Here is a 27396-nt window from a genome sequence, read left to right as displayed (position 1 = left end):
TTTAATTTATAATTTTTATTTTTATGTGGACTATATTGAGAATGGCATACATTCAGACTATGCTTGGTACCCTCCCTCCTGCTTCCTCTTCTCCCCTCCAGAAATGAGTGTCCAGGTAAACCATGCTATATTTATATTTTTACACAAATTCTGATATAGCTCCTTCATTAATCAACCTCAGCCTTCTTCCTCTCCTATCCTTCCATTCTAGCTTTGGTGAGGTTTCTCCTCTATTGTCTAAAATCCCTCTGGTATCCCTAATACTCCCTAGTTTGAGCATATTATAGGAAATATAAGTCCATTATCTTTCTGTGCATGGCTGATTTCACTAAATATAATGTTATCCAGGTTTTTCCAAATTCTTGAGAATGACATGATTTTGTTATTCTTTATAGCAGAGTAGAATTACATTGTGTGTATTTCCCATAATTTTGCAATCCATTCATCTGTTGAAGGAGACCTAGGTTGGCTCTACATTTTGTCTATTATTAATTGCGTTGCTATAAACATGGGTATGCATACATTAATGTAGTTCTCTGATTTCAACCCCTTTGGACAAATGCCCAGGAGTGGTATAGGCAGATCATATGGTGGATCCATTCCAAGTTTTCTAAGAAATGTCCATACTGATCTCCATAGTGACTGAACTAGTTTACACTCCCACCAACAGTGTAAAATAGTTTATTTTTCCCCATGTTTGCCAGAATTTTTTGTTATTTTATTTTTTATGCTTGCCACTCTGATTGGAGTTAAATTGAATCTCAGCATAGTTTTTATTTGCATCTACTGATGGCTAATGATGTTGGATATCTTTTTATGTATCTATTGGCCATTTGTATTTCTTCTTTGGTAAAGTGTCTACTCAGTTTAGTTGCCCATTTCTTGATTGGGTTATTTGTTTTGCTACTGTAGAGTCTTTTTAGCTCTTTGTATACTATGGATATTAGCCCTTTATCTGAGTGGTGGCTAGTAATCCCAACACTTCACAAATTGTTCTGGGAAATTGAAAGAAATGGAATTCTCCCAAATTCCTTCTATGATGCCAGTATCACATTAATACCCAAACCAAATAAAGATACTTCAAGAAAGGATAATTACAGACCAATATCTTTTATTAACATACATGAAAATTCTAACCAAAATACTAGCTATACACATTCACAACTATATCAAGAGAATTGTATATACCACGACGAACTTGGTTGCATTCCAGAAAAGCAAGGCTGGTTCAACCTAAGCAAATCAATACATGTTATTCACCACAAAAATAGAACTGAGAACAAAACCCACATGATCATATCATTAGATGATGAAAAAGCATTTGACAAGATCCAACCAATACCCTTTTATGTTAAAAACACTGCAGAAAATTGTAATAGAGGGAATGTATTTAAATATATTTAAGGCAATATACAATAAATCCAAAGTCAACATCATATTGAATGGGGAAAAATGACAAGAATTTCCTCTAAAATCAGGAACAAGACAAGGATTCCCACTATCACCACTGCTGTTTAATATAGTCCTCGAGACTCTTGCCAGAGCAATAAGAAAAGAGAAGAAAATCAAAGGAATTCAAATAGAGAAGAAATAGAACATATTTGTAGATGACGTGATCCTTTATCTAGAAGACACAAGGAACTCAACCAAAAGACTACTGGAGCTTATTAACCAATTCAGCAAAGTAGCAGGATACAAAATCAATCTAAAGAAATCAGTTGCTTTTCTTTATGCCAACAACGAATCCACAATGAAAGAATTAAAGAAAACAATTCCATTCATTATAACCTCAGAACCAATAAAATAGCTAGGAATAAACCTAACTAAAGATATAAAAGACCTCTACAATGAAAACTCTAAAATATTAAAGAAAGAAATTGAGAAGACCTTCACAGATGGAAAGATCTCCCTTGCTCATGGATAGGCAGAATAAATATCATCAAAATGGCCATTCTGCCAAAATTGATCTATAGATTCAATGAAAGTTTTATCAAAATACCGACATTCTTCATAGACATATAACATCAGTAATGAAATTTATATGGAGATAAAAAAAGACCCAGAGTAGCCAAAGCAATCCTCAGAAATAAAAAACAGGCAGGAGACATCACAATCCCAGGCTTCAAATGATACTATAGAGCAATAGTAGTAAAACCAGCATGGTATTGGCACAACATCAGGTAGACTGACCAGTGGAATATAATAGAAGATACAGAGACAAATCCACACACTTATAATCAATTGATATTTGACAAAGGGGCCAAACTTATACACTATAGAAAAGCCAGCCTTCTCAACAAATGGTGCTGGGAAAATTGGCTATCTATTTGTAGAAAGATAGAACTAAATCCTTACCTCTCACTATGCACAGGAATCAACTTGAGATGGATAAAAGACTTAGAAATTAGACCAGAGACTGAAGTTATTAGAGGAGGGCATAGGCTCAGCATTCTAACATATAGACACAGGCAGTAACTTTCTCAACAAGACCTCCAAAGTGCAGGGAAATTAAAGCAATAATCAACAAGTGGGATGGCATCAAACTAAAAAGTTTCTTCTCATCAAAGGAAACTGTCAAGAACCTAAAGAGGAAGCCTACAGAATGGGATAAGACCTTTACCAACCACCACTCGGATATTGTTGTTTTAATAGAACTTGCATTGAATGTGGAGACCACTTTTGGTAGAATGGTCATGATAAATATTTGATAATATTTATTCTGACAATCAAAACACATGGGAGATGTTTCCATCTTTTAAGATCTTCAATTTCTTTTTTAAGGGCTTTATGGTTTTCGTTGTAGTAATCTTTGACCCAAAGCCAGAATTATATTGAATGGATAAAATCTACAAATTTAGTTTTAAATCAGAAACAAGACAAGGATGCCAACTACCTTTACTCCTTTTGAAACATTACCTAGAGTGGTAAGATAAGAGAAGGATATTAAAGGCATGCAAATAGGAAATAAATGAAACTATTTCTTTTTGTAGATAACATTATCCCATATTTAGAACACTGAAACAGTCGGGCATGGTGGTGCATGCTTGTAATCCCAGCATTCGGGAGGCTGAGACCAGAGGATTGCGGTTTGCGGACAGCCTCAGCTACTTATGAGGCCCTCTGCAACTCAGTGAGATCCGGTTTCAAAATAAAGAATAAAAAATAGGGCAAGGGGTGTAGCTCAGAGGTTGAATGCCCCTGGGTTCCATCCCCAAACCCGCAAAAAAAAAAAAAATTAGAACACTGAAACAACTTAATCAAAATTTTATATAGCTGATTAACCAATTCAGCAAAATAGATACAAAATCAATCTACAAAAATCAGTGGTCTTTCCACATATCAACCATTAAGACATGAATAAAGAAGTTCAGAAAACAATATCATTCATAATAATCTCAAAAATAATTAAATATTGGGAAACAATCTAACCAAGGGCTTCACTAAGTAGCTGAGGCTGGCCATAAACTGTGATCCTATTGTGTCAGCCTTCCAAATGCTGAAATTTCAAGCATGCACTACCATGCCTGTCTGGTTTATGGTATTAAGTCTGAAGATCCTGTATTCATCTTTTGGCTGAAGATTGATCTAGAGGTCTGTTGATTTCTCCCAGCATTATTGTACTTAAGTCTATCTCAGTCTTAACATCCCCAATTTTTTATATAAAGTGTTTATGCCTAGATTTAAAATGTAAATGTTTACTATCATTCTATCTTCTTGTTATATTGTTCTTTTAACCAGTAGGAAGTGACCTGCTTTATCTCTCATGACAAGTTTTAGTTTAAAGTTTGCTTTTTAATTTTAATTTTGGGAATCCATTTTTACACAATATCTTTTTCCACACTTTCACTTTTATCTTATAAATATCGTTGCCTGTAAGGTGAGTTTCTTGTAAGGAGCATATAGTTGGATTGTATTCTTTAATCTATATTTTATTCTCTGCCTTTTAATTGAAGAATTTAGAGCATTCAAATTAAATTTTGTTATTGAGAAATAGTTTTTGTTTTCTCTAATTTTATGTTTAATTTCCTATTTGATGTTAGTTTTTTTTTTTTTTTTTTTTTTTTTTTTCCTTAGCTTAGTTGCTCATCTGGTAGAATTTGTCTTTTCTCTGGTTCTGGTAATTATTTTTCTTCTCACCTTCATGTTTTATTTCTTGAACTTTTTTTTGTAGTGCTAGTTTGTTTTCATTTCTTTTATCTTTTGTTTGTATGAGTAGATTTTTATTTCTCCATCAATTTTTGAAATAAATCTTTGCTAGATACTGCAGTTTTGGTTGAAAGTTTTTTCTTTCAGGGTTTGGAGTAGATCACAGGAGTCCTTCCTAGCTTTTATAACTTGAGCAGATAAGTGCAGATTGATTCTTATTGTTTTACCCTACAATGTTACCTGTTCTTTTCTCTTGATGACTTTAAGATTCTCTCCTTGTCCTCTATGTTTGTCATTTTGATTATTATTATGTGAATATCAAAGAAAGATAAAATAATTTCTTTGATCTTTTCTTATTGAAATTCTTCTTATCTCCTCTATGTATGCATCTATCTTCTTTTTATGTTTAGAAAATTATCTAATATTATTTTAGTTATCTAATATTAATTATCTAATATTATCTAATACTATTTCTCTGATGAGGTTTCTAATGTCATTGTTTTTTGTTTCTATTCCTTTTGAAATGCCAATTATTATTAAGTTATTTCATATTATTTCATATTTCCTGAATTTTCTGGTTGTTTGACTTATTGTCTCCTTTATGTTGTTGTCTGTGTGGTCAGTATTAAATAAGCTGTCTTCAAAAAATGAGACTCCATTTTTCATGTCTATTAGTCTGCCAAATATGATTTCTTTTTAGATATTTTATTTATTGTTTCCACCTTGCTCAGGGCCTTTTTTGTTGTTGTTGTTTCATATTTAGGACCTCAACTTTTATATTGACATGTTCTTACATTATGTACACCTTCTCTCATTTTATTTCTAAGTCTTTGATCATATTGAAAATCAAAATTCTGAGTTCTCATTTTGGCATTCTCTGCAGCTATATATTTGTGCTTGTTTTTGTTGAGTTGGGGAGTTTATTTCGTTCCTTTTTGGCCTTCATTCCTGTGTCTTCAGGATGTGTAGGTTTTTACCTGTCATCTTGACATCTTTTTCACATTGTGTGAGACTCCTATGTCTATTTGTTGTTGCTAATAATAGGATCTATTATGGCAGTACAAATTCGCCTCAATGAATCTATCTGCCTCATAAAAGCAGTATATTGAATTAGTCCTTCAAAACCTCTTTAACAGAATTTAGTTCTTTGTAGTCAAGCAAACAGGTGACTCTATTTATCTATAAGCCTCTGTGCTTTCTGGCCCAAACTAAGCCAGGCCTGAGACTTTAGTGTTCCAAACCAAAGCCTTCCTGGCTAAGATTTAATGCACCTGGGATACCACTACTCCTCTGCTGTTTACAATCACATAAAATTATTAACTCTTCTGGCATGTGTATTCTGTGGTTGCAGAATTCAAACTTAGTAGGTCCAGAGATGATGACATCCCAAGCCTGTGGTCTGGCTGCCTAAGCTTTGATGCCCCTTTGACCCCACCACTGTTTTGCTAGTTGTGATCATTTGATGCCCTGTCAGCCACTATCCTCTGTGCTCATTGCCAAACCAAAACTCTTCTGGTTAAAAAAATTGTAGCATTCTCAGCCTGTAGCATGGCTGTCTGAGTTAAATTGTGCTAGTTATACCACTTTGCCAGCTGCAGTCATGTAAAACTCTGCTGGCCTTTTGCCTATTTACTTGTGGAACACAATCTCCACTAGGAGAGAGACCTTCAAGTTCTGATCCTGGGGCATGGATCCCAGGGCAAGACCTAGGGACCACATTGCTTCTCTGGACAGCTTTGATCACATTAGACATTGCCAGTTGAGATACTCATGACACCCAAACACCACTGGACAGTTGTTTATAGATTTCTGAGGCTGTGGAAAGGTTGACTGATTTGTTTCTCCTCACATGCACCAATGCTGATATTCCTGCAATGATTGCTGGAGACCATGTAAAGACAAGTAAACTAATGAGTATATGTCCCATCTGAATATCCTAAGGAATATTTGCTAATTAATGCTTTTGTTATGTCCAACTATAGAACCACTCCCACCTCTGCAGGAAAAATACAGTAAATATGATTAGAAATGTAAAATAATTCCTAACCACACAAAGATTTAAATGTTTTGAGGATATATAATTACAAGATTATAAGAGTATAGTTAAGAAATTAAGAAATGTAATAGCTTAGATTATTTTATGTTCTCTCTCTCTCTCTCTCTCTTTCTCGTGTGTGTATGTGTGTGTGTGTGTGTGTGTGTGTGTGTGTGTGTGTGTGTGTGTTACCAGGAATAGAACCCAAGGGCATTCTACCTCTGAGGTCCACTCCCAGCCCAAATTTTTATTCTTGTTTTGAAACAGAGTCTTACAAGGTTATGGAAGTCCTCAAAGTTGCTTAGGCTGACTGTAAATGTGTAATACTCCTGTCTCAGCTTCCCAAGTACTAGGATTGCAAACATGAGGCACTAAGCCTGGCTCTTATTTTAAGTTTTTAAATATATTTTTCTTTTACTTCAATAGACCAAATAAGGCCATTAGTATCAAGTTAGAGAAATCAGGGTGTGAAACTCATATAGTTGTAAATGTTGTGTGAAAAAGTCACTTTAATGAAGTAATATTTTGTTTGCAAGTGACATGATAGTACATGCTGAAAACTCTAACAATTTATGGAACATATCTTAGATATAATAAGTTAATCTAAGTTGCAGGATACAATTTTAACATTCAGAAATAGATTTTTATCTACATATTAATATAAACAGAAAAAATTTTAATTATATTTGCAATAGCACCAAAGAGAATAAAATACTCAAATGAAACTGATCAAGGAGATAAACAACTTTTTCAATGAAATCAACAAATTATTGATGAAGGAACTTAAAGTTTATTAAAAAATGGAAAGACATTCTATGTTTGTGGCTAGAAGACTTAAAATTGCTAAGGGTTCATATCAACTAAAGTGATCTACAGATAGAATGTAATCAAATCAAACCCCATGTGCAACTTTTGCAGAATTGGATATATTAATCAAAAATTTATATTAAATCTCAAAGTATGCCCAATAACCAAAATAATTTTGAAAAAAAGTTTGAAAGGCTCACATGTCTTGATTTCAAAACATATTACATGGCAATAGCAATCAAAGTAATGTGGTACAGACAATATATCTAAAAATGGTTAAATCATACGTTTAGGTGTTTATAAAGTAGTAAAAATACAAAGGCTCTTTTTTAAATTCAGAAATCACTCATCTTAAAATATTCAATAGTTTAAATAAAACAAGTAAATCTGCATTTTCACAAAAAATATAAAATAAAACATATTGCCAAGTTTATCATTTGAAGGAAGCCTAAAAAGAAAAGAAATATCCACCTGCAATAGTAAAGTGAGTGTTATATGCAGAGTTTCTAACATTCTTATTTATTTTTTTACAAAAACCACTTTGATGGGAAAATAGGAATGACTTAAGATAATGATAGCGTAAAACATGATGAAACTACACATATGTAAACATACACATATATAAATGCATATTCATGCATGCCCACAATTTTTAAGAAGATTTGTATCATGTACATGTGAAATAAAAATTAAAATAAACAAGTAACTCAGTTGTGAAAAACTCTACTGTATCAAATTTACTAGTAAATAATTTTATACATATATACTGTGACTTCAAAGTTTAATGATTGAAACATTATTTTTAATCATTTTTATATCCATTTTTAACCAGGAAACTGGTTTAACCAGGAAAACAATGAATTCTGAAAACAAAAGGCAATGAAAAAATTAAAAATAAAATGCTTCCTGATGAAAGCATATTAAAAAAACAAGTTTTATTTGACTTTTTGCTTTTTCTGCTTTTGGCAAGAATCAAAGCTCACTTAACAACATTTTAAAATCTCATCTTCTCATATACGTTTGGCCATTTTAAAAAACACTTCTATTTCAAATAGATTTACTGTGATATGTGTGCTGTTGGAGCATACTTTATAAAAGTGAAATCTCCAATCATTCATAATCAAGGTCATGCTTCAAAGAAAATATTTAACATTTTAAATGTTTCAGTATGAGTCTCTTTCTAGATTTTTCTGACCAATACAAGTACTTATCCATAAATTAAAATGCTTCTAGTGAATCTAGTTTTAATATATTTGTTTCTTTTTTATAAAATAAAGATAAATTTCAAAACTATGAGGATTCCATTCTCACACACCATTACCTTAACTGTTACTGTTTCCAATGAGCTCCTACTTTTAAAGTCTGTCCTCTGAACTCAGATCCTTGTAAAATGTACAGGAAAAAGAAGTGGCGCTGAAATAAAGCAAGTAGCACTGAAATAAAAACAGATGATTGAAAGAAAGGGAGGCTGTGAAAGAGTTCACTCACTAGAATTCTTTTCTTCCTATTCTCAGAATGCAAATGTGAGGGCTGCAAGCTCATTTTCTTAATCAAAAATTCCCTCAAGAAATATTTAAAGTCAGCCTTTACCACCATTACCAAGTCATTAGAGAGAATTTATAATCCCAAATCCTTTATATAAAAAGCCACAGACCACTTGAAGGTACTACTGAGAGGAAAAGTTTGGCATTCAAATATTTAGTCACAGATGGTGAATGGAATTTCCACTGTCTGCTGCATCCCAGATAGCAGAGATTAAATTTCTCTCACTCACATTTCTCTCTACATCTTTTAGACTAGTTTTGGTCTCTATGAAGTTTATTTTGTTCTGCAGCAATTTGAAATTAGTTTCTGAAGAGATTGCTACTTTCTCATTTTCTTGGGAGGAAAAGTGATAGATTGCCTTAGTAAATGAATACTCATGCTGTTATTGTCTACAGTTTGGAATAATCATGTTACACTAAACCGCATTCTGTTGTGGGCCCCTTATTAATTATGAGGCTTCCTACTGCTATGCCAATTCTTTTTTTTTTTCTTTTTCTTTCTTTCTTTCTTTTCTTTTTTTTTTCCTGGCTCCACTATGGAGAAACACAGCTTCTTTCAAAGAAGTCTATCACAATACGAGCAGCTCATTAACTTCAGCCTTCCTCCCAGGTTCCTATGACAGCCTGAAGATCCTTCCCCAACTAACTTTAGAGAGAGATAATAAAGTTTTATTTCCCTTTCACAGCAATTCAAGGGCATTTCATCATGTTCGTCTCTTCCATACAGAAATTTGAACAGAAGCAGAGTGAATCAAAACTTTTTTTAAAAATGAAATGTTCTGGAAGTCAGTAAGTTGGAAGTTGCTACAAATGACCAATGGCTCTTTCTACTTGAAGCATAGTACGAGGTTTTCTTAAAATTAAAAAAAAAGTTGGTATATCTAAACATGTATTTTCTTTGGGGAGTAATGAAAGAAATGAAAGCTCCATGGCTCTCTTCCCAAGTTCAGTTTATATGGCTATTTTCTTTAGCTATCTTTTGTTTTGTCTTACTTTGTTTAGTCATTGTTCAGCACTATATTTACCTAATGTGGAAAATTTCTACATTAATACTCCTAAAGTCTCTTAAATTCAAAAAACTTTACCACTATTTCTTGTGAATTGTCTGTCCAAACATCTTCTAAAACTGTAAATTATTTGAGGGGCTGGGGATGTAGCTCAATAGTAGAACTTGCCCAGCATATGCAAAGTAGTGAGTTTGAGCCCAGCAACACACACACACACACACACACACACACACACACACACACACACACTATAAATTATTTTGGAAAAGGGTACATGTACTTATATGAATGATTTAATGAACAATAACTGATACCCCTCAAAAGTTCATATGCAAAAATTGTTTCTCATGTTACAACTTTAATGTGAATATCAGAGAGCTTTGTCTATATAGTCACTCAGGAAAAAAGGCTAATGGGGGCTTAATTCCATCACGTATCTCCATGACTTCTGGGATATAAAAAGGGAAATAAAGTATTGGACTGTGCACTAATTTTCAAAATAATTCTAGAACTCAACACATGGTTTTGCTCACAGGGAACCAAAGTGAGTCTCATGATGGGTATATCTTCAAGAGTAGGGGAAAGTAGAGTATGGGAGAGTATTAGCCTACCCAACAGGAAAAAGAGCAGAATATCTGTGAGCAACCCCAGTGATCAACAGCACACTGTTATAGTTTCATTATAACACATTCTAGCTGATAGCTAGCTAGAAGGAGGGCTAGAAATTTGCATGTGAGGGGTAAAAGGAAAAGATGCTTTTCAAGCCTAACCAGCAAACCTGGAAATCATAGAAAAAACACAATGGTAGGTACCTATCTCAGTGACAGAAGCAATGACCCAGGTCATCAGCCTTCAATGTTGTTCACTAAATATAGTAATTCTCAACCTAGGTAAGTAATTTTTGAATAATAAAATGTACTGCATTATTACAATAAAATATTAGTCTATAATGAATGGTGTTTATATGCTTTTTAGCTTTTATATAACCATGACTTTCTAGAGAGAAAACATAAGTTGTTTTTGAAGAAATGATTGTGAACTAGTGTCCCAAAGTACAAAGCTTACCATCACCTAGTATAGGGGCTGTAGACTGTATCTTACCTCTCTCTGTGTCTCCAGTTGCTATGTGACCACTGGCAGTATTCACTGAAAACCATAAAAGCATAGTGTAGAATTAAATGACCTAAGTTGAAGACTTTTCCTGATCGTTTATTGGCAGAGTAACTATAAGTGTTTAACTCTTGTGTTTTGCCCATATAACATACATTTCTTCTTCTGGTAACTGTTTTATAATTCCTCGTGTTCAATATTTGAATAACTTCAAACATTTACTAGGTGTATTGTACTGGGGTTTTATCTGGCTTCTGGAACAACACACATCTCAATATAGCACATGCCCATGGTTATATGGATCTATTAAGACAGAAGCATATGTTTAAGCTTTTAAATGGACAAAGCTTACCATTGGAAGTCTTTTTTAATTATTAGAGAAAAATAAACTTCTTATATGTAGGCTACTTAGAGGATATTATGAAAGTCTAGAAAGGTTGGCTAGAAAGACTTAAAAGTTTAGGTATAATCCTATAAACGTATCTGATCCTCATGTTTGCCTACTGAGTAGATTATTACACTGAGTCAACTGTTGTTCAGTTATAGTCGTCTTTAATTTTTAAAGTTTGTATGGCTTATCAAACATTTATTTAATTTATATTTAAGTGTCATGACATGAATTCTGTCAGAACACTCTCATATTAATGGTTTACTCTTTTCTAATTCTTTAACCCTCTTTTTTCCCATTTCTGCATTAGTTATCAGTGTTCTCTTTCATCTTTTCATGATGAATATTGCCAAATGCTTCTCTTTATATAGGGAAAGCAAAAACTAATAGTTGACTTTTCAAAAAAGAGACTACTAATTTTGTAAAATAAGGAAAATACTTCTACAAAATATAAGAGTTTTTATTTCATTCATAAAATATTGTCCAACTGTTAAATCCTCTTGAAACTGCCCTCTCTCACTTCTGCCCCTCAGGTGTTAAATGTATGATTATTTGGGTCCTTATAACTCTCTGTAAGTAACTTCATAGTTTTAACCCTTTATATTAACCACTGATTACATTAGTTTTCTTTCATAAAAGAACAGTGAGCTCTTTGCATATGTGATCTATTTTCTTTCACCTATTTTCAAGCACCTGGCCTGGCTCAGAGAACTATTTATTGAAAATATTACCCTAAAGCCTATCATTCCTTATTCACCTGTGATTGCCACTAATCTACTAGCCAATTAGAAGGTCAGTTAGAAATTAATTTCTCTGATTCTTTTATATATTTTTATTTTTATGCTTTCCATGTTGTTAATTGTTCACAACAGAAAATGATAGCCATTATTCTTATTGCTGTAGACCTCTGAATAGGACAACTCCCTCTTTTTCCATTGAGTTCTGAAGGAAATTGAGTAGAACCAAACCACGCCATTTTATCATGGTAACTTTCACAAGAATAATGCATGGAACTACATCAAATATAAAATTAATTGCTAAACAATAAGTGAATCATTGAATCTATATTGCAACTGTATCTATTTTGAGAACCACAACATTGAAGGAACTTGGAAATTTAAGCTGACTAAAACATTTTCTAGGACCACATGAGGGTGGAAGATTTAAAATAAAGACCTTCACAAGAATTGTTCTTGGGAGTTCTATCTCCTTTGGATTTTCACACCTCTATCAATGCATGCATCTCTAAATTTATTTGTCCAGTAGAAACCATTATCTTTTTTAAGAAAATGGTCATCTGATTAAAATAATATATTGAGTCTCTCTTGAAGCCACATTCTAATTCAATAATTAGAATTCAACTCTATGAACAATGATGCTTACTCTACTTATCTCATAAATTCCAGGGAGATTCCAGGAATAGATGATAAATAGAATCTCAGATTCAAATCCATTTTCTTCACTAACTTGAGTCATGAGTCACTTATTTATTTATTTGGCAAATAATTCACTCTTCTCAAAAATGTAATATTTTTCTTTGAGTCATCACAATCTAATTCTACTTTTAAAGAACATTTTTTCTATAAACAAAGTTATGGACACACCATTAGAAAGCAAGGAATATGCCGGGCATGGCGGCGCACGCTTGTAATCCCCGCGCTTGGGAGGTGGAGACAGGAGGATCGTGCAGGTTCGAAGCCAGCCTCCCTGGCTTAAGAGACCCTGTTTCCAAATAAAAAAGTATAAAAAATAGGTCTGGGAGTGTATCCAGGAGGTAGAAGGTTTCCAGGAACTTTAGTACCACCAAAAAAAAAAAAAAAAAAAAAAAAAGAAATCAAGGAATATGAATGGGTTCTTATCTGCTCTACTTTGGATTTCATTGACAATTAATGCTACTCTATTATTCATAATTTCTCATCAATAATGTTCTACATTAAATAGTTTTATTTCAGAGTTTCACCATGATATGGAGTTAGGTCATCAGGGCTGCCTACTGAAATGTCTAAATGAATGAGAAGAGCTTGTTTATATGCAATACATCTTATCATAGTAAATTATAATTGTTACATACTACCTACATCCACAATTATTTTTACTGGTTTCCAATAATCTTGAGACATCTATAATTCATATAAATATTTTGTTTCTACTAAAACTGAGATTAGTTAATTAATAGATAATTATTTAATGGGAGGGAACATTTATTACATGTGCAAACACACTTGCCTGCTGGGATTGTGTATTTAAAAAAAGAAGCAGCTGTAATTGTTTGCATGCTAATTTACCATGTAATGTTTTTTAGCCCTAGGGACACAAAAGCTTTATGTTTAATGTTTTAGTCCAATGAAACAAATGATTTAAAAAATCATTAGGTGCAAAAACTATCCAGTTTTCTAAATTGAGAATTTCTCCATCTTTATTTCTACTTTCATTGTATCAACCCTTAACTACAGCACAAAAATCTAGGTTTTGTTCTTGACTCTTTGGGTTTTTTTTATACTTCTGTCATATCATCCTGCTCATCCTACCTGCTGACTCTGAAATTAAAAGCTCTTTTCATCATCAATGACAATACTTAAATCAATGCCTTTATTGTTCACACATGGGTCATTGTGACATAATATTAACTGGCCTCCTCATTTCTGATCATAAATATTTTAAATCATTCTTCATGAAATAATATATCTTCATAAAATGTTTTTTTAATTGCTTGCTATTCCTTAATAAATAAACTGGCTCCCTCTAAATTCTCCTGAATCATTTTTGGTATCCTTTCACTCCTCAACTTTGACTTTATCCTCCAACCACTTGCAGGTTTTTTTTTCCCTGTATCTTCATTAGCACTCTTCTATTTCTCAACTCAGGATTCTCCCTTCTCTGTACTCAGATAACTACTTTGTAAACTTCAAAATACTTCAGTGTCAGTGTCCTTGAGAGGTTCAACCAGATCTCACCTGACCTCCCTAAAACTGCATCTACCTGTCTCCTCAGTCTTTTGTCAATGTGCAATTTACCTCTTTATTCATTTGCATAAGCATTAATACATCAGAGAAGTATTCAAAAATACTTATGCATAAATTCCTGAGTGAAAGAAATTCTTAAATTATTTAAATTTTTTCTTTTGTTTAATATATCAATAACAAGATGATGTAACATTTGTCTTAAACACATTTAATATTCTTTTTCACTAGAATATTTCCTTGGAGGTTCAGTTACTTAAGAAAAATAAGGCATAATAAAAGAGTAAACAAATATCTCTAATTTTAGAACGATTCCTACCTGTAAGCATATCACCCTAAATTCACCTTTTTATATCCTATGGAATTCATACCTTATCAAGATTTTTGTAACTTTCTAGAGATATATATTCTTATAATAATCTTTTTATTATGAATGCATTGATATATATTCTTATAATAATCTTTTTATTATGAATGCATTGTAACTATACATTATAGTGAGATTCAGAGTGACAGATGCAAACATGCACCTAGCATTCCTGTCTGTCTCCCTCAAGGTCCTTCCTGTTCTTCCATACATAAGACTTACATTCACACAGATAACTTCATGTAACTTCTGTATGAACAAAGAATTGTTAAAATTGTTTCCATCATCTTATATCCACTTTCTCCTTCCCACCTGCCTCCCTAAATTCCTCTCCTCCTTTTCACTATGTCTCCCCTCATTTACCTGTTATCCCCATTTCCCAGTATCTCTCTAGCTTCCTCTAAATACCTCCTCCTATTGCTAAAGGTTTCTGTGTTCCAAGTAAGTACTCAGAGTTTTGTTTCTTTCTCAGTAAACTAAAATGTAAAACTCAGGTTTTGTCTCTCTTTTTTTTCTTAATGTTCATATTCAGAGATCATTCTGTGAAGTGGAATAGACTTTATTAAAAAAGTTATTGTGAGGCAGAAAAAAGGGGTACCAAAAAGTGGTTGTAGAAAATATTACACCTTAAATATAAATGCCTCTATTCTTCTATAAATATTCATAAAATATAGATATGTATTCTTTAATTTTATCCTAAAATATTGTCTCATCTTTATACCATTGCACTAATTTCCTCTTCCTCATTTTTAGTCTGCTAATTATCCAGAAACTTTAAATTATTCTGTTTGCATTGTGAGGAATAATTTATCTCCCAGTTTCTACTATTAAACTCTTTTTATAATACACATATTCACATTTTGCATCTTGAAATCTACTAAGAACTGTATAAAATAAAAAATTTTGTTGATAAATTCTACTTTCATATTAATTACATTTCAATAAAAGAAATATAAATTACACCATTTCATTTAGGCAGAGAGGGACTTAATACAGGTAATTAGACACATAAAATCACTGGAAGGGATGGAGAAACAGATCATACACTGAATCTCTGGAATGATTGAGAAATCTACAGAACTTATATGCCAGATAGCTACTTCCATGGAAAGCACTCTTGGAATTATTGCATTGAAAACTATCTCACCATGTTGTTGTTGTGGATCATGAAACTGCAGTCAGAAGCTTTTGTTCCTCTGGTGTGCAACCACCTTGATTCTCGATACATGCAAGCTGATAAAATATATTGAACATAAAATTCTTCCACTTCTCTGTCTAAGCTGTCTGTCTTCATTCAGGAATCCTGGATATGGACACCAGCATTTTATAAAACTATTGTGTTGTCATAGTTTTTCTTACAAGCAGAAATAGCCATAGTAAAAAAAAAATGGCTCCATTTGATTTTTGCCTTTAAAAATTAGCTAAGACATTGGTCATAAAGGAATAAATGCTCAACTAATCTATCTAGTTTCTATAATACAGGGGAACACATGAGAAGTAAAATGATATGTATAATGATCAATTTGCCTCTTTGGTTGATCAAATTCATGTATCCTTTTACATTCACTTAAACTCCAAGTTACCATAATAGCAGTAATAATGTACTATTACTCAACTATAAAATAGTTTAAATAAAAACATTCAAAGCCAGGCATGGTGGCGCAGGCTTGTAATTCCAGAATTTGAGAGGACAGAGGATCGTGGTTAGCGGCCAGCTTCAACTACTTATTGAAGCTCTTTGACACTTAGTGAGACCCTGTTTCAAAAATAAAGAATAAAAAATAGGGCTGGGGGTATAGCTTAGAGGTAGAATGCCCCTGGGTTCTATCCCCAGTACCAGAAAAAAAATTCACCACTTTTTTCCTGTATCAGTTTCACAAATTTCTAAAAAACACTTTACTAATTTTTGGTTGATGGTCACCCATTCTTCTTCTATCTCATTAATTTCTTTATGTCCTGTTACTCAATGAACAAATTATTAATTTAACTACACAAACACCTAGTATATAAAGTCACATGAGGGGTTAATAAATTGCTAGGCATATAAATATTAAGATGAATCAAGTATTGGTTTTAAAAAAAAGAAAAGAGAGCAAGGAAAATTATAACCGTGAGTTAAAGTCCTCATTTTTTAAATGGCCTCAAAATTACAGACAGGGTTGGCCTCTATAATTTTCTTCATTTTCTGTTCATTTGTTTATTTTACCTGTATCAGCTGAATTGATCAAGTCTATTTTATATTATCAGTGAATTTTTAATATTTTTCTAAAGAATGATATTAGGACTTTTTGTATTTATCAATACAAACATCTTGCCAGCACCACACTGTGATAGTCTTCAATGGAAGGTATCACTATATTATGAATCTTACCCATACTCAGTATATCAAACCCAATGTTAAGTTCCTTTATCCCTACAGCATCACTCCTAGAATATATTTCCACATATGTTATCCAGTATATTATAGTGTAGCAATTCTTTTAATGTTTAAACCTTTACTGCTTTCAACATGTTAAGAATGTGAAAATATTTGAAAAAATGAGGAATAGAGGGGGAATAGTATAAGAGGAAACATAATTTGCTCTCAATGTCATTATGTAGTCATGTCAGGTATGATTATCAGAATCTGTAGACAAGGCAGGCTCAGATTCTATGATGATAAGATAAAGGTTAAAGAGGTAGGGAGTTAGAGATCATTTCTGCTGTCAATAGAGTGAATAATTTTGTGGGTTTTTGTATGTTTATTTTTTTGGTACAGGGGATTGAACCCAGGGGAATTCTACCTCCAAAGTATATCCCCAGCCATGTTTTTATTCTTTATTTTGAAATAGGGTCTCACTAAGTTGCAGAGAACCTCACTAAGTAACTGAGGCTGGCCATGAACCTGTGATCCTCCTGTCTCAACCTCCCAAGTACTGGCATTAGAAGTGTCCTTATTATGCCCTGCTGAGAATCCATAGGTCTTGAAATGTCAAACTATATGCACTAGTTTAAATTTATCCAATATTTCTACTCATTTTATTTATTATGGCCTCAGTCATTACTTTTATTTTTTTCTTTTCTCTTTTTTTAAATTGGTTCATGGTAGTTATATCTTAATGGGGTACAAGAAGGTAGAGACATACATGCACACATCACTCATTTAGCCCTTTCTTAATTTCCAACCTATTTCCCTTCCCCTTCCTCCTTCTCATGTTTGGCTAAGTGGTTAATTTTTTATATGTTTGTGAATATACATCATATACACTGGAAAAATTTTTTCTTCCATCTTCCCATACCCAGCAGGTAGGTCACCTAATTTGTTCATCTATGATTACTTCTTCTTTATCTAGAGTTCCTTCTATGACCATTTTTCTTCCTAGCTTCCATACATTAGGGAGAACATCCAGTTTTTCACTCTTTGTGACTGACTAATCTCACTTAGCATTATATACCCAGTCCCATCTACTTGTCTGCAAATGATGTAATTTTTCTTCTTTATGGTTGAATCAAATTCCATTTTGTATATATTTCATTGTTTTGTAATCCATTTATCTTTTGATGAATGGCCATCTTGGCTGGTTGCACAGTTTTGTAATTGTGAATTGTGTGACTATGAAAAAAGATATGTATGCATTAATTTGGTAGTTTGGTTTCCCTTCTTTTGGGTAGATACCCAAAGGTGCTATTGCTAGATCATATGGTAGGTTCATTCTCATTCTTTTGAGGATTTTCCATACTGTTTTCCAAAGTGATTTCACTAATTTTCAATCTCACCAGCAGTGTATTAGAGTTCCCACTTTTTTTTACATGCGGCCAGCATTTTTTGTTGTTTGTGTTTTTAATGATTGCCATTCTAATTGGAGTTAGGTGAAATCTCAGGGTAGTTTTGATTTATATCTCTCTGATTCCTAATGATATTGAATATTTTTTATATTTTTTACCATTTTAATTTTTTTTCCTTTTTGAAATGTCTATTTAGTCCACTCATCAGTATTTAATTGAGTTATTTGTTTTCTTAGCTGTGAGTTTTTTTAGTTCTCTGTATATTCTATATATTATTTCTCTATATATAGTTGGCAAAAACTTTCTCCCATTCTGTCTGCTCTCAGTTGAGGTTCATTTTAGTTTCATTTGCTTCACAGAAGCTCTTCAGTTTGATGCAGTCTTGAGTGTTGATTCTTCCTTTAATTTCTTGTGCCTTTGAGGTCTTTTTGAGAATGTTTTTACCTGTGCCTAGGTGTTGAAGTGTGGGACCTCTGCCCTCTTCAAGAAACTGCAAGGTTTCTGGACTGATTTCCAACTCTTTGATTCGTATTGAGTTGACTTTTTATAGGGTGAGAAAGTATTTCCATTTTTTGCATATAATTAACCAGTTTTACCAATGGCATTTGTTGAAAAGGCCATCTTTTTTCAGTGTGTGTTTTTCACCCTTTTAAAAAATCGTTTGTCTAAATGTGCAGATTTGTTTCTGAGCCTTTTATTCTGCTCCTTGGTCTATGTGTCTGTTTCTGTGCCAATAACATGTTGTTTCTATTTCTATAGCTTTGCAGTATAGTTTAAAATCATGCATTGTGATATATCTTGCATGATTATTGTTGCTGAGAACTACTTTGGCTATTCTGGTTCTTTTATTGTTTGAAATAAATTTAAGGACTTATATTTCTATATCTGTAAGGAGTGACCTTGTTAATTTAATGTGTATCACTTTTAATCCGTAGACCACTTTGAAAAGAATGGCCTTTTTGATATTTATTCGCCTAAGATCATGGAAGATCTTTGGATCTTCTAAATGCTTCTTTGATTCATTTTTTCTTTGTCATAGTTTTTTGTAGAGGTCCTTTATCTTCTTGATAATGTTTATTCCTAAGTACTTTATGTTTTTGTGGTATATCCTGGGTAAAAGTGTTTTCTGAATTTTTTAAGTGGATCTATGGTTGGCCTACAGGAAAGCTTATGATTTTTTAAAGATTAATTTTGCATCCAGACACTTTGCTGTATTTGTTCATTAGAATTATAAACTTTATGTTTGAGTTTGTTGAGTCTTCTAAGTATAGTGTCATGTCATCTGCAAATAGGAATAGTTTTAGGTCTTTTTTTCTACTTGTACTCCTTTTATTTTATTCTTTTGTCTTATTGCTTTGACTAGTTTCTCAATTACCATACTAAAAAAATTGGTGATAATGGACATCCTTGTTTTGTGGAGAATTCTCACATTTTCCCATTTAATATGATGTTGGCTATGGGCTTTTTTTATATTGCCTTTATGATTTTGAGGTATGTTTCTTTTATTCAGATTCTCTGCAGTGCTTTTAGCATAAATGTGTTTTGGATTTCATGAAATGATTATTTAAAATTATTTAAATCTGCTGGGTATGGTGGCGCACACTTGTAACCAACAGCTTACAATTCTGATAAGCTGAAGCTACTTACTTCAAGTCATTGGGTTTTTTTGTGAGGGTTCTTTGAAGGCAGCAGTGCCAGCAATCCTGGAGCAGTTAGGCAAGAGGGTGGCACTATGGCCACCATGGCTCCAGCCACTGGATACATGTAGGGTACTTTTCTGTCCTCTATTCTGCCTTCTAGGTTTATTTCCACAGCCTTTACATTTTCTTTGCTCTGTTCAATTTGTGTCACTTTCTTTTTTTCTCTTGTCAAGACATCTATTTTATGCCAATAGAGACTGAGTGTGAGCAGGACTAAGATGTGTGGCTTCCCTAAGTTGCCATCTTCCTGGAAGTTCAATCATTTCTCTTTCATGCATTAAATCTTCTTAGAAGACTATATTGAGCTTATGTGGCATCTGATTTCTAGCTACATCAGCTCTTGTTACTGCAGAGACTAGGGACTTATTATTAGATACTACTTTATTAGTAGAATATTATGATGCCTTATTAGTACAGTATTATGGCCACTCCATGGTCTTTTGTTTATTTTTTGAGTTGAGAACTTGAAATCTGATTAAGCTGGCAGTGGTGGCACATTCCTCTAATACCAGCTATTTGGGAGGCAGGTACAAGAGGATGATGAGTTCCAGGTTAATTTGGGTAATCCAGGTCAATCTGAAACTCAGTAGTCTCAAAATACAAACACAAACAAAATAATTAAACAAAATACCTAAATACAGCATTTTATTTCTTTGGGCTGTCTAATCCATTCATGTGCTACAAGTTCACCTCACAGTTCTTGAGTTATTATTCCTCTCTAATTCTCTACTATGCTGTCCAGTGATGCCCACTTAGTTCTCCTATGCTTCATCTTTAACAAACACTTCATTACATGTGACTGCATCACATAGTTTAGTAAATTAATTTGCTATTTTCTGCCATGGATTTTCAGGTCTACATTTTCTTATGAAAATCAATGCAATATACCGGTAAAAACCATGCCTAGTACCAAACACTGAAGTAGGGATTAGTAGAAAAATAGGAACAACTTTAGGTATTTTTAAAAAAGACATCAATTTAATGTAGAACTTAGATATTTACAAATTTATTAGAAATAATGGATGAATGAGTTCTAATCTAAGATTCTCACTGTCTACTACAACAACCCTGGGGGTTAGCTGCATACTTTTAACACTGCCAACATTGTGATACTTTGCTTTCTGAAAAGTTAGTGAATTGATAGTGTCTTAGAGTAGCACCTAGTCACAACTTAAGTCTATTCTTGACTCACCAAGGCTACATTAAGTAAGCAGCATTTATCTTGAATTCACTAGTTCCCACTATAGTTAACTTCTCCATAGCAGCTGCTTCTTTAATGCCCTTAAACTTTGAGTGATCTCTTTTCTCAAGCTTTGTTCTTTTAGTCTTACCAGACTTTTTTTCCACATTTATGTGAATGTAGAATTGAAGTTATTCATTAACAATTTACCAGATTCTGGGGAGGATTTTATTTTAATGTTTGTGAAAGCATAAAGTAAAATTTTAATCATGAAACATCATGAGACTTTTATTTACCGCTAAAATTACAGCCTATAGAAGGTTCACTCCTCTAGCTTCACATAAAAAAACATGCAAATTCCATTATAGTAAGCTTTTAGGCTTTTGTATTTTTAAATGTGTTATAAATGCCTGTTGCAGAAGTTGTTACTATCATCTTTGATGACTGTATCCAGGTAATAAAGTGCAAAGAAAATATAGACTAAATATCTAAAACCCAATTTATTAAAATAACTAAATAAATGAAGAATATAAATGGTACTTATTTGGAAACCTTTAATACATTTCATTATTTGTGGTGTTTAGAAGAAAACTGAATATATGAATAGAAGACTCAAGTACAAATTTTAAAAATGACCTTAAGTGAATCAGGAAGGATTTTCAAACCAAATTAATTTTCATTAAAAATGATGATAAAGCCGGGCGTGGTGGTGCATGCTTGTAATCCCCGCGCTTGGGAGGCGGAGACAGGAGGATGGCTCAGGTTCAAAGCCAGTCTCCCTGCCTTAAGAGACACTGTTTCCAAATAAAATATAAAACAGGTCTGGGAGTGTAGCCCAGAGGTAGAAGGGTTTCTATGAACCCCAGTACCACCAAAAAAAAAAAAAGAAAAAATGATAAAATGTCTCAGTCTATGGGTTGTTATGAAGATTAAATTCAATTATGCATTTCTAGTGGCTGAAAATATAGCACCTAGTGTTTGGGATAATATTGAAAGAATGCCTATATTTTCCTACCTGGTTTATGTTTGAATACATGTCTATTAGTATGGAGTATATAACTGTTTCTTCTCAATATGAGCAAAATATTTAATGTTGGTTAAATTTTAAAATGGGTACGCATATTTGTTTGAAAATCCTTTTTTTCCTGCTATGCACTTTTTTGTTTGCACAGCATGAATCAAATTCTACAAACAATAAAAACAGATAAGAAGACAGTGAGATAACATTGCCCTGCAATAAGTGTCTTGACATTGATCCACTAATGAACAAGGTGACTCTTACAGCTTTTATTTTATTTTACCTTATTATTTTTTTTTTGTGTGTGTGTGGTACTGGGGTTCCTGGAAGCCCTTCTACCTCCAGGCTACACTCCCAGACCTGTTTTTTATATTTTTATTTGAAAACAGGGTCTCTTAAGCCAGCACGGCTGGATTCGAACCTGCGTGATCCTCCTGTCTCTGCCTTCCAAGCGCGGGGATTACAAGCGTGCGCCACCACGCCCGGTCTCTTACAGCTTTTAAAAGATTGATGCAGGAACATTTCTTCTCTTTGTAAATTTACTTAAAAATCATTGGTATTGTTTTCCTACTGTAACAAATCTGTTAAGTGGATCAAATTGAGAATATCTTGGTACATCTCACAGATATGGAACATGTAAATCTATATAAATACCAAACAGGATCACAAAAAGCCAGTTGTAAGTGACTCTGAGACTGGAAGTTGGAGGATGGAATATGAAGTGATGGTTGGAAAATGAGTATAAACTATGATTCAAGTATATTATAAGTAGACCATGACAAAGGAGCCCTGACAAAGGTCAGGTGCGTTTAGTATGCACAGGGCTATGGTGCCCATATATTTAGTTTGTGGGAGAAGATAACATTCTAAACTCTTTGATACTGAACAGTATTAGAACTTATATTAAGAACTAGTCATGAAATGTACTGATCCAATTAAACCAATATTCTAAACCAGTTAATCATTTTTGGGAATTTAGTTTTTCATTCTTTTATATTTTTTCCTTTTTGGTATGTTGTAATTATACATCATGCAGTATTTCAAAGCCACATAAACGAACATGCACACAGGTGTTGATGTATTTCTCATCAGGTTCCACACCTCCCCTCTTTCTACCTTCCTCAAGTTTCTTTCTACTATTCTACTTATCTCTATTCTCAATTATCTAAAGTCCCTTTGTTTGCTATTTTCTCTCTAGCTACCACCTGTAAGTAAAATCATTCAACTCTTGAATTTCTGGGGAAATTAACCTGAGGATGCAGATATGAGAATAAATACTTATTTTTTTCTCCAAGTACATAACCACTCAGCCACTAGGTGTATTTTTCTACTCAAACAAAGATGCACCATGTGGCAGAGTCAGGGTTGCCCCTAATGCAAGAAGTCATAGCGCCTGACTCTAGCTTTCAAAAGATTAGAATCCAGTCGTGACCTGACTCAGAAGAAGAAAGAATGAAAGTCAGCCTGTAAAGAGGCTGCACTCTTGATTTAATGGGTGATAAAAACAAGTGAAGAGCCAAAGAAATTGCTTTTATCCTAGGATGGTTGGCTACTGCCTGCATTTAGTTCACAGAATCTTTTAATTTGAATTGATTGTGGAGGTCACTGAGTCCAACCCTCTTAAGTGCATGACTCTTCAACAAAATCACCAGTACATGGTAATTTGACCCGGTTGACTAGCTCTGGTAATAAAAATTTGCTAATTCGTGAGGAAGCTTAGTCAATAATTAGAGCATTGTAATTATTCAGAATCTGTTCTTCGTATGTGAAATTTCTACTTTTGTGTAACTTTTATTACTTTTTTGCATACTCAGACAAGCAAAAACTCACACACATATACACATATGTTATTCATTTTTCATCTATAGACCTTCAAAAACAACAGTACAGTGACCGTAGTATTTCTAATCCTCTAATCCCAGTTCTTTATAGGCAGGCTGAATACTCTCAAAATTAATGGATTGACTATCCCTTTCCCCAACAATGGGATCAATGGTTATGTAAAATTTGTTAAGCAATTAATGCTGCATTTGGTTTGCTACATGGAATACATATAAATTTACCAAATACTAAAACTGAGGTACAGAGAGACCGGTAACTTACCCAAAATCACACAACTTACTATTGGTGCCATTATTTAATTTTAGGCATTTTATCTATAGAGCCAATTCTTTTAGCTAATTTATTTTACTGGCAAGAAAAATAAAGAAAAAAAAAGACTTTATTCAGTTTAGCAGTTTGAATTTTCTAGAAAATTAACTTAAAATTTCAAAAAGGAAAAGAAAATACAAGTGTCAAATAGAGTCTATAATAAAGAAATTATTAGAAAAGAATAACTTAAGTGCACAAAAACAATAGACATGAATGCTCTTCATCAATGACATAGTGTTTTACTTAATGAATTAAAAAATTTTTAATTCAAAACCAAATCCATTCTCTATAAATAGCAATATAGCCAAAGCGTAAAAAAGTGATTAAATTTCTGCTTTTTATATGTAATTTATAAATTTAGCAATCTTCATATTAAACACTTAAAAATGTAACTTGAAGGCATCGTGAGAAATAAGACAAGGATGTCTGCTGTTAACATTCCTCTTCTACATCATTCTGGAATTAAGATAAGAAAAAGAAGTTAAAGTCATCTTGCTGAAAGAACAAAAACCATCTTGCATTATTCATAGACATGATCATCAAATAGAAAGTTGATGTGACATATAAAAAACTACTTTAATTAATAGATTGATTTAGGGAACTGATAAATATGACACAAGGTAAAAACACAAAAATTAAATATATTTCTAAATACTACAAGTGAATAATCAAATATAAAATTTCAAACTATGGTTTTATAATGGTATCAAAATCACAAATTAATTAGGCATAACTATGACAAAAATTTAGAGCACCTATGCATTGAAAACTACAAAATCTCATTGAAAGCAATTAAACAACATACATATACATTTTGAAAGCATCACATTCATATGTTGAAGAACTCAGCATTGTTTAAATACATTTCTCCTACAATAACCTATAGATCCAATATAATGGGAAGTTTTAAAAGACTCTTATGTTGAAAATCTGATGACAATAAAATTCTTATATTACTGCAAGTGACCTCTAATAGCCTAGCAACTGTGAGAAATAAGTGTAGGTTTAGAAGTAGCCTAGAAGCACATAGGACTTAGGAGAAATCCATGATAACCAATTCCGTGTGACATTGGTACAAAAGTAGACAAATACATAAGTGGAATATTGTAATACAGAAGTCAACATACACAAATGGAGTCAACTAATTTTTGACAATACAGATAATTATTTGGTAAAAAAGATTTTCTTTTCAGCAAGTGCTGGGATAACTAGAAATCTATATACTAAAATTTTAAAAATAAGAAGAAAGAACTTCAAATCATACTTCTAACCACATACTAAAATTAGTTTAAAACAGGTTATAAATTTGCAAGTAAGTCTAGAAAGTATGAGATTTCCAGAAGACATAAAACTTTTTGTTATCCATAGTTGGGTAAAGATATTTTTAGAAAGGACAGTGAAAGCATAATCCATAAAAATACACATGGGTAGTATATTCTTTATCAAAATGTAAAACATCTCTTTCCCCACATCATTTGCAAGAAGATGGAAAGTCCTAGAGAGCATTATGTTAAGTGAGATCAGCCAAGCACAGAAAGAGAAGGGACATATTTTTCCTCTAATATGCCCAAACTAGGGAGCATAGGGGATACCAGAGGGACTCCAGATAATGGAAGGGAAATCTCAGCAAAGTTTGAATGGAAAGATAGGAGAGGAAGAAGGCTGAACTTGATTAATGAGGGTCTACATCCAAATATGTGTAAAAATATGAATATAGCATGGTTATCCTGGACAATCATTGGTGGGAGGTGGGGAAGAGAAAATGGGGGTGGGGCAGAGAGGGCACCAAGTACAGTTTAAGTGTATACCATTTATTTTCAATAAAAATATGTATAAAAATGTAAAACATCTGCTCTTTAAAATACACTGATTAATAATAAATATACAAACTAGGAATATATTTTATAAAGAAAATATTTTCAGGATAAATGAAGAACTCTAAAATCACAGTACAAAAAAACCAAAAATTTAAAAATAAAGGAAGTAAAAATATCTTAATAACTCCATTACCATTGATAATACAGAGATGAAAACAGATTTAAAAAGTCTCAAATTCACTTGTTTTCAGTGCAACACAATTAAAACACCAAGACACTACTACAAATCTTTTCATATTTTTTATGCATTATTTTAGAATGGCTAAAATTTTTAAAACAAACAATATCAAATGATGGCAAGAATATAAAGAAACTGGATCAAGGCGTGGTGGTCCACACCTGTAATCCCAGCACTTGAGTGTCTGTGACAGGAAGATGGCAGATTCAAGAGCAGCCTCAGCAATGTTGTGAAATTCTCAGCAATTTACAGAGACCCTGTTTCAAAACAAACAAAAAAATGAAAAGGAAAGGGCTGGATTGTAGCTCAGAGGTAAAATCCTCCTAGGCTCAATCCTTAGTACGAGAGAGAGAGAGAGAGAGAGAGAGAGAGAGAGAGAGAGAGAGAGAGAGAGAGAGGAGGGAGGGAGAGAATCACATATGTTGTTTTGTTGAGATTTTAAAATGGCACAACTTTGGAAAATGTTTGCAGTTCCATGAAAACTTAAACTTACACCTACATATGATCATGTTATTCCACTTCTAGATATTTAACCAAGAGAAATAAAAACACATAGTCATACAAAGATGTGTAGAAGAAACATTCAAAATAGCTTTATTTGTAACAACAAATCTACAAACAATACAAATACCAATCACTGGGTAAATGAACAAACAACTTTTAGTTCCTTCATAGAATGGAATAACTATCAATAGTGATAATAAAAAATGGAGCAGAATATTGATGTGCATTGCATGGATGAATCTCAAAGAAACCAGACATAAAAAGTATCCATATGATATAATTACGTATACATTGCCAAGACATCCTGCTGCCTCGGCATCTATGTGTTGAGACCCCACTCCACGTAGTTATTCGGCAAAAACGCCCCGAGAAGGAAGTGTCGTCTCTGGCCAAAGTACCCCCCCACTTTTAGATACCCTTCACTATTATTCCTTTTAACTTTCTACATGAATTGCTCCAGTGATGTGAAATTAGGACTATAAAAAGAAACTGAGTCCGTGGAAATAAACTCTCTAATAATTTGTCTAAACGTCCTTGGCTCTGCTCAACAATAATGAGAAACTGGCCAGAATTCAGGTACTGTGATAAGCACCCCAGCTGCAGCAATCACAAATGGCCTCCGACCTTCATCGTTAACTCCGGCAAATCCTGCCTAGAGA

This window comes from Muscardinus avellanarius, assembly GCF_963383645.1.
Source record: "Muscardinus avellanarius genome assembly, chromosome: 1".
NCBI lineage: Eukaryota > Metazoa > Chordata > Mammalia > Rodentia > Gliridae > Muscardinus > Muscardinus avellanarius.
The sequence above is the reverse complement of the archived record's forward strand: the minus strand, read 5'-3'. Positions refer to the sequence as shown.